An 8,250-nucleotide genomic window follows, 5' to 3' on the forward strand; every position below is an offset into this window, starting at 1 on the left:
TCTTCAGTCTTGGGTGAACAGGTAGCCCAGTCGACAACCTTCTTCAGTCTTGGGTGAATAGGTAGCCCAGTCGACGTCCCTCTTCGGTCTTGGGTGAATAGGTAGCCCATCCGACATTCTTCTTCAGTCCTAAGTGAACAGGCATCCCAGTCGACATCCTTCTTAAGGGCTAGGTGACAATGTATCCCAGTCACTATCCATTCTTCAAGGACCTTCTCCCCATGCATGGAGTGTGCATGCATTCTCCTTCTCTTATGGACCTCCCCCCCATGCATGAAGTGTGCATGCCTTCTCCTTCTCTTATAAACCTCCTCCCCATGCATGGAGAATGCATGCCTTCTCCTTCTCTTATAGACCTCTTCCCCAAGCATGGAGTGTGCATGCTTTCTCTTTCTCTTTTACACCTCCTCCCCATGCATGGAGGGTGCATGCCATCTCCTTCTCTTATAGACCTCCTCCCCATGCATGGAGTGTACATGCCTTCTCCTTCTCTTAAAGATCTCCTCCCCATGTATGGAGTGTGCGTGCCTTCTCCTTCTCTATAGACCCTTCCCTCTATGAGGCTAGGTGACAAAGTAGCTCATTCATCATCCTTCCAAGGAAAAAACTGACAAAGCCAGGGTGGAACCTGCCAGGGACTTCAGCTTTCCTAGCCGGCATGACCAAACCTTCCGAATCGACTAATAGAACCTGCCCCCGACTGGACTCGGTAGACCAGACCAATAGTGGTACTCTTATCGTCCAAAGAAAAACTGATGTAGCAACAAACAAATGCCACCCAAAATTCTCTTCTCCCTCTAAAGTCTCCACAGAAGGACTCGCGAACAATGCATCCCGACGTTTGAGCAGCCTAGTTACTCCATTACGTGAATTTCCTCGACGTTCACGTGGTCCTGTGGCTAGGAAGGAAAAAAGTAAATGCCGAAGGAAAATTTCCAAATGATTCTCTTTCTCGTTTCTCTTGCAGCACAAAATTTGGTGGGGCAAGCTGTTTGAATGTATTTTTCATTACCTCGGTCCCTAGTAGGATGCAGGTCAATAAAGCCTACAAAACAGTGGAAAAGTCTTGAAAGTCTCATAATAGCCCCAGAATTGTTCAAGATCGTCATCAGCACTTCAAAAGACCTCCTACCAAGTTTCATCATGAACAGACATGTCTAAGGCAATAAACACAAAGAAACAATTTTCAAAAAATTGGTCTCTAGCACCCTGAAACAGACCCTGCAACTGGTGCTACATTTTTTGTGTCTCAAATCACTGTGGGACAACCTTCATTAGATCCAACACTGTTGAAAACCCCTATGGGTCATGTTTCGGCTTGATCAGACACTACATATTTTTTTTATATGAGCAAAACATTGAAACAGGAGAGGCCGAACACTATTCCCGTGTGGCCTCACTGTACCAAAACACCATTAAAGGTGGCTGTTTTTACAGTCACAGGTAGTCAATTTTGGGTCCCGTAACTCACTCATTCTAAATTGGATCGCTCCCAAATTTGGTGAGCCTCATCAAGACGAACAATTTGATATGTGGCACGCCTCAAGACGATGTCTGAGAAGGGAGAAAAGCTAGAGAGAAGTTGCTGATCCATGAAGAAGTTGCTGAAAATTTAGCAGTGACACGCCTTGCTCGATGAACCAAATCACAATGCTCGCGCAACAGATCGATGCAAAACTAATTCCATTGTGTGCATAAGGTTCAAGGCTATCATTGGACGGAACCGCGTAGATGATGGACAGTCAGATTTCATGCATGAAGCCAACGAAGTTACTGAAATTTCGGTCGTCGGATTCCAGATTCCGGCCAAATCTGCGAAGAAGTTGTGAAATTTTTGTTCGGGCTCCAAATCGCGTTCCGATTTTTTCCACATGATCGTGATGACTTGCTTAGTGCACTACAATGAAGAAATCATAGAAAAATGTTTAAGGAAAGACTACACTATCGATATGATACATTCTCTAGCACCTAGTGCCAGTTGGTTCTTTTCCTCTTTCGCCCATCTTCTGATACAGTCGGTAATGTTTAGCGTCGACTGCATCTTCTCTCCCTTCTCTCTCCTTCTGCCTGATCCCTTCTTCTTTCCCCTACTCTGCTACTCCTTTGTTCGATTAAAAGGGATGGAGGTTAGCCTCTCATGGTAGTCCTGTCGTCTAGTCGTAATTTTTTTATGCTAAGAACACTTGGCTCGCTTAACTACCATGACAGATTGACCATCATGCCTAGCTAGTCGATATCAGTAATAACGTCTAGTAGTGATCCCGTGAGCAGATCTTAGTTGTCGAGCCCGTTTTGCTACCACATTAGGCTAAATATCCATTAGCTTGGTCATTGCTGTGATCATCTCGCTTGGTCGAATTCTTCTCTCCCCCTCGTCTTTCTTTCTTCTTCTTGAATGCACATGCTTGTGTACGCTCATCAGAGAGGAAAAGGGTAAGGTCTGACCCACCTATCCCGTAACCTTTGCCATATATATTTGGGACTACAGAAAAGCAGAAAATGAGAAGAATATGAGTCAAGGGAGGTGATTTCGAACCAGTTTTATTATTAGCGGGCTTTCTTCGTGATCTAAGAGGGCGCCCACGTGAGTTAGCCTGAGTAAGTCTAGAACCCACCTTTTAAATTCCTCTCTCACCGGTTGGTAATCCCTGCCCCTGTTTTCGAACGAGGTTCTCAAGAGAGAGATCTCACAAACGTCCTGAGTCTTCCCCGAAACCTGAGACGTGTGCCGCCCAATCCCTCAGGGATCCAGAGGGCGAGATCGAGGAACCTAACCAACCATATTTTTACGGAGAGGGTTTGTGAAGATACCCAACTTTTTATTAGGCTTTTCAACGAGTTGATATATAGGCGCGATAGTGGTGTCCCCCCTATTGATTAACCCCTGAATTACCCGTTTCAAGTATATGCAGTTTTGGGTATCATGTGCATGGTTTTGATGCCATTTGCTCCACCTACTCTTGTTCGTGACTTGAAATGGTGGTTCCGATGGTGGCGGTAGACAAACCATGTTTCTTGCCAAGAGTAATTCCACCACTTTTTCCAGCGGATCTTTGAGATGAATGAAATCATCCTCTCACCTTTGGTTATTATTTCGAGCGTTGGCTCTAGGCGGACCCCTTCGGTTTTGGTTCTGATTGTTGTGCTGAGTGGCTGAACCTTGAGCCGGTCTGTTAACGACAAACTCGTTAACCTGACCGGAAGCCTTCTTCTAGTTATTATTTTTGCTCTTATTTTGGGGAGACGTTATCAGACCTGGTGCTGAGGGGTGTCCCTCTCGCCCTTTTATGTCTTGCCACCGGCTCGATCATGGAGTTGAAAGAGTAAGGGATAAGTCCCTGGCTAAAGAAGGTCATGTATTCAGGAGTTGCATTTTCTACAGCCCTGAAGATTTTAGCTGGGTACATAAGTGGACATTCGATGACCCGCATCGCCACCTCGTGGAATTGACCGATGAAATCCTCAAAGGATTCTCCTGGGTTTTGTTTAGTTGCACTGAGTTTTCCCAGGGAAAGGGAACTTGGTGTCGACCCACGATAATGAGAGATGCTAATTGAACATTAAATATGGAGTTATGTGTGGTTGAGAGGTCATTAATCTTCGATGCCAGTTTAAAGCCTCGCATGTCAAAGGTTGTGAAAATAGGGCCTTCAACTATTTAGGCCTATCTCGCTAGGCTCGAACAAAGAGGAGGTACATGTTGACGTGAATATCTGGGTCACTTTTCCCATTGAAGTTGTTTTTAAACTCTGGGATGAGAAACCCAGGGGGAAGGTCTTCCATGCCTCCAAGGGTCTCTAGAACATAAGACTTTGGGGGTAGAATATCATGCATACCCATTCTTACGAGCATATCCTGCATCTCTTTTAAAGTGCCTTCTAGTTGAGGATTTGGCATGATAGTAGGCCCACCGGTCAGTGGGTTCCCAAGTGTAGATTGGTAAGTTGAGATATGGGGTAGATGTCGGCCTGTATGGGCCTGAGGTTGATGGGTCGCGGTCACCGGGACAGTTTGATACATTTGTGCCTAAGGGACGTACTGACCCATAGGTGTCACCACCAGTTGTGAAAGTGGCACGGTTTGTTGGACCGGGTGAACTAAGGGGGCCAATTGAAGAATCGGCTGACTCAGCTGTGCTATGGGTTGGCCTATACCGCTAACTTGGTTTGGGTTTGACCCGTGAGCTGGGGCATGAACAGTGTAACCTAATTCAACCAGACTTTTAAGGGCATCTTGGACGCCCATCTTGCTTAAGGATTGATCTAAATTGATGCCTCTGCTCCGCATAGTGTTCAAAACATCGTGAGCGATACTATGGTGGCTCGAGGTTAGATTGGATTTCCTAGACTAGGTGGGTCTTGATTCTAAGTCCGCTGCATCTCTGGGTTATCTTGGTTCAAGTTGTGGGAATTGGCGTTAGATGCCGCAAGAACTTCTTCCCTCGCACGGCTCCTGCTTTGGTTGCCAAGGGTCAGATGGCTCTTATTGTCGCTACGTAAGGTTCCCTGTAGGGCAATGCCCGACAGGACCCTCTGGCTGTTCAATGTCTTTTGAGCAGAGCCAACTTTTCGGATGATATAAAGCTCAAGGTTTTGAGTGAAACCCTAGGACTCGACTTCTAATTGAACACCTGGATAATGGATTAGCTCAAGTTCTGGCCGTAATCCAAAGGGACATACTGGTACCTAGGTTTGGGAAGGTTTGGTTTAGAGTCAGCCGTGGAGCGGTCATCATAGTCGTTTTGGGTAACTGACATGATGACTTTCTTTGGCTGGGTTCTAAAGTCTAGGCTTAGGTATGTTCTAAACTCGATGACCTAGGGCAGACCCAGCTGAATCTAGGGGCAAAACCTTGACTATGTCCTAGGCTAAGCCAAGACTGGAACCTAGACTCGCTAAACTCAATGGGTTTTGGTTCAATCCCGGAACTAAGGTAAGCCTAGTCTAGCTCTAAAGGCAACTCTATGCTTAGACCTATGCTAGAACCTAGCCTAAGATCTAGACTAGATGGTGCATGAGTCTCGGCTTGGACCAAGGGTGGGTCTAGGTTCGGACCAGGATGTGAGCCTTGTTCGGACCTAGACTAAGCTAGGTGCAAGCCTGGGCTTGAACCTAGAGCGTTCTGAAACTCAGACTGGATGTGGAACTAGACTGGATTAAAGTTGGTTTAGGCACGAGCCCTTAGCTCCAACCAAAATGGGGCCTAGGTTCGAACCTGGGTGTGAACCTGGTTCGGATCTGAGCTAGGCTAGGTATAAGCCTAAACTTGGACCCAGAGAGTTTTAATGATCAAGCTAGGTATGGACCTGGACAGGATCAAAGATGAACTAGGAACGAGCCTTCAGCTCGAACTAAGAGGGGCCGAAGTTTGGACCAAGGCGAAACCTGGTTCGAACCTAGGCTAGGCTGGGTAAAAGTCTGAACTTAGACCCAGAGGGTTCAGCTCGGACCAAAAGTAGATTCAGGCTGAGACCCAAGATCGACCACATGAAAAGTTTGACCTAATACAATACTGTAGGTAGGCTTGGCTTGAGAGTCCTAACTACTGAAATGCGGCTAGGCTGATATAGTTCCCCGCATAGGTCCTAGCCTCCTGTTATAGGATTTTTCCAAGTCCTACTATACGCGGAGTTGCTTAGAGGCAAAGGATTACTGAGGGGCGCTCACAGTTAAATTTAAGCGAATCCCAACCGCCTCGACTCTCAAAGCTGGGTTCCCCTCACGCCGTTAATGCTGATTTTTGGGGTTTTCGAAAAATTTGTTTTCTGGTTTTCCCAGATTCTCGATCAGTGTGTGCTAGAGTGTGTAAAGAAGCACGCAAATGAAAATAAATTCAAGCACTCAATAAGAAAGAAAACAAGTGAGCAGTCGGTGCAGATCGCGCTTAACGATGTGCGCTTCGAAGCGAAACTCGCTCGAGGCACAATATAGATGGAGGGTTGAGGAAACCCTAAGATTGTATGGTCAAAGCAGTGAAACCAATCATAGTTCACGCTAAGTCGAGCGCGACCCGAGTCGACGATGACTCAAACAGGACACGGAGGGTGTAAGCAACCCTCAATCAGTTTTTTTTTTTTTTTTTTACTATATATATATATATATATATATATCTTTTAAATTTGATGAAAAACAACTAAACTAAGCATGATGAAAGCATGGAAAACAGAAATTCAGTCAAAATTAACAAACTAAATAAAAAAGAAAAAGCCAGGAGCATAAGAGACTTATATGCAGCAAAATATTTTTTTTTATATTTTTAAAAAATTTATTTTAAGCCGAAAATTAATGAAAAATAGAAAACAAGGCTCTCGAACAGGCCTGTGGGGTCCCAGAATTTTTCTGGGACTGCTGTGATAAGGCAGCACAGGTCGTCTTGAACCTGTAGGTTAGGCGGCACGAGTCGTGTCGCCCAAAAAAAAAATTTACTTTATTTTATTTTTATCTTGTTGATCTTGATGAAATAAGGCTACTGAAACATGCAGAAGCAAAAAAATCAGAATTTTGATGAAATAAAATTAAAACAAAGTGAAACAGTAGAACAACAGATAGAACAGACATGTATCAAGCAAAGTATTTTTTTTGGTATTTTTAAAAATTTTATTTTTCTCTAAACTTTTGTGATAAGACTCTAGAGAGGTCCTAGAATATATTTATAAATTTTCAAAAGAATAAAAAATGCCTTGGTTTTGGCAACATAAGGCGTGTCACCCTTGTAAGCTGGGCGACACCAGGTGTGTCGCCCAAAATAATATTTTTGTTTTATTTTATTTTATTTTATAGTTTTTACTTGTATATATTGATAAAATATTCTTACTTTAAACTTGGAGAAACATCAAATATTTTTATGCAAATAAATTAAAATAAAGAGACAGGAGGGAACTGCATATCTAACAGAAAAATATTTGTTTGTATTTTTACATATTTCATTTTGTCTTGAAACTTTGCGAAAAGTAATAAAATGGTACCTATAACATGTATGAAAAATTTCAAAATATTCTGATATTTTCAAAATTTTGATGCTCGGATCACGCTCGATTTGCCCCACGGTGGGCGCCACTGTTTACCGCGCAAAATCAAAGAGATATTGAAATGAAGGTCTCTCAGATCTGACACCTTAAAATGATAAAAATTAATTAGTAGAGAAGGTGGGACAAATTGAATTCAGATTTGAGGCCAGATCGGCCCAGAAACAAGAAGATTTACTCTCAGATCTGTGGTAGAGTCATCATGATCCAAGATATCAAAATACTATTTTTAGAGCAAATTAATCCAAACAAATCAAAATAAAATAAATCAGTAAATAAATGAAGAAAGAGAGATGATTGAGAATGATACCAAACCGTGCCGGCCAGCCCGGGACTGCCGAGCCTTCTAGGTCTCACCCCTATCAGAACAGGTCCTCTTTTGTCTCTCTAATCCGGATATTAGTCAGCAAGTCCCTTCGGTGTGAAGGCTTTGATTTGGGATTTTTTGTCTTAAGGGTAGCTCTGGTCTGTGTCCTAAGAGTAGATCTGGGGTTTCTCTCAGGGGGATAAGGCTTCCTAACACAATTTCTGGGGTTTTCTCTCCTGTAACTCCCTCAGGTTTTCCATGTCTATTTCTTTTGTTTCTTTTCCTCTACTAGGGTTTTTCTCTCTCTAACATTTCCTATTTTTTTTGAAGTCTGTCTCTCTCCTAAGGTTTCTAAAAATCTCTGAAGTCCTCATTTTTCTCTCCACCTCCCTCTAAATGGTCTTGAAAAGATGCTAAATGCGGGGGGGGGGAGAATTTGTTGGGAATGATAAGCATGGTAACAAGGAAATCCCTGGTCAAAAGGTCCAACTTTTGAGGGTCTCAGATCTTGGCGGCATGGATCGTATCACCCAATAGCATGGGTGTGTTCCTCAGCCTCTAGTGAAGTTCTCAGAGAAAATTTGGGTCAAAACAGAGTTTTTTATTATTTATATTGATTTTTTTGGTAAAACAGGGCATTTAGAGAAATTTGGGTCAAAACAGGGTTTCTGCAGGGTTCTGGGCAGGTCAACTGATTTCGGATCATGAGGTAGGCTATGTGAGCTATGGATTTGGGTTTACTAGGTTAATTGTGGTTCTAAGAGTTCAAAAAACCACATAATTTGGCAGATTTAAAATGGGGTGTCTATAATGTTCTCCCTACGTCCTCAACATCTTCATGAGGCGAAGATCTTGTCTTCCTTATAGATTTGTGATCCCCCTCACTCGGCTTCTGAGGTGACACCAGCTCTGTGAAGTA

The sequence above is a fragment of the Amborella trichopoda genome, chromosome 8 (assembly GCF_054954075.1).
Source record: "Amborella trichopoda isolate Santa Cruz 75 chromosome 8, AtrichopodaSantaCruz75HAP2 v2.0, whole genome shotgun sequence".
Classification (NCBI taxonomy): domain Eukaryota; kingdom Viridiplantae; phylum Streptophyta; class Magnoliopsida; order Amborellales; family Amborellaceae; genus Amborella; species Amborella trichopoda.